Below are 1,311 nucleotides of genomic sequence, written 5' to 3' on the forward strand. Positions count from 1 at the left end.
CCGCAGGGGCACGGCCGCTCCGTCGCGCACAGCCCGGGGATTGCGGGCTGCCAGCCCCCGTGTGCCCTCCGCACTGTATCAGAATATGGGGCTGCCCGCCGGTCCCTCCATATCTGCTTTTCACCCGCCGCTCGATTACCTAAATATTTAACTTATCCTGGTGGTGTTCCCGCACCCATTCAAAGACGGTGTCCCCCTGTGCGCACACAGGTATACAATGAACGCCGGATATCTGCGGCACAATTCATGTGTGCGAGGTGCTACACAGCTGGGTTTGCGAGCTGGAGCCTGCCCGCCGCCGTGGCAGGGGGGGGCCTCTTCGCGGGGGGGGGGCGGGGCGCCGCGGGGAGGCGAGGCACGGGGGGTGCTCAGCTTTTCTCTGCCGAGCGTGGGGTGGCCTCAAACCCCTCCAGCACAAAAAGACAGGGTTTCTTGCACCAGTGAAACGGAGGTTAAAAAAATAATCCGGGAAGTGGGCTTAAACCATAAGATCAGAGAGAGAGGTGGACACAGCCTGAGATTTTGCTTTCTGCCATAGCTGGGAACATGCACAGACCTACAAAAAAACCCCAAAAACCAAACCAAAAAACCCCCACCGACCCCATAACAAAAAACAAACAAATAAACAAACAAACAAACAAACAACAACAAAAAGCCCCCCCTCTTTTCTGTCTTAAGATCGTGGTCGGGACATTTCTGCTGTTTCATTGTTGCAATTCGGTAATATTTTATAAAATTCCCAGCCTGGATTCCCCCGATCCTGTAGGCTATGTACACTGGCAATTCGCTGCCTCGCATCTTCCTCAAAGGAAGAGGGGAAATAAACAAAAGATATTTGTGTGGAGATGGCGAACTCCTGTCCGTTTTATACTCACAGGGGTAGTGATTTCTGTCTGTTTCTATCCACCGTCGGTACGGCGAGCCGGTGTAGTTCTCCGCTGAGTGGTGATGGTCAGAGGCTTGCTTTATGCTATTAGCATCCTGCTCTGGTAAATCCAAAATGCTCCTCACTGTAAAACTGATCCTGCCAGATGTGGCCATGATAGGCTGTGCACACCCCTCAAAAAAATATCACCCCAAACCGAACCCCCTTCCTTAAAAGCTGCGAGGAAAGGATTGCGTCCAGTTACTGGGGAATCTCTTGGCTCAAGAGGACCTTCCTTTCCATCGCCACCTAACCCCAAATATTAGTGTCGTTTACAGAGGTGTCCTGTTTATATAAACAGTCCTCCCCACTGCAAACACTGCCTGCTTTCAAACCGTCCCTGTCTATAGGATGCTAAGTACCTGAATTAGTCAAGTGCTAAAGCC

The 1,311-nt window shown here is 51.9% G+C and overlaps 1 long non-coding RNA gene across 1 annotated transcript in view; it reads right to left on the bottom strand.

The window, feature by feature from the left end:
* LOC108448594 overlaps positions 1–1,311 on the bottom strand; it is a 19,217-nt gene that overhangs the window by 17,057 nt on the left and 849 nt on the right. The window lies entirely within an intron of this gene.

Source organism: Corvus brachyrhynchos, unplaced genomic scaffold (assembly GCF_000691975.1).
Source record: "Corvus brachyrhynchos isolate BGI_N302 unplaced genomic scaffold, ASM69197v1 scaffold115, whole genome shotgun sequence".
Classification (NCBI taxonomy): Eukaryota; Metazoa; Chordata; class Aves; order Passeriformes; family Corvidae; genus Corvus; species Corvus brachyrhynchos.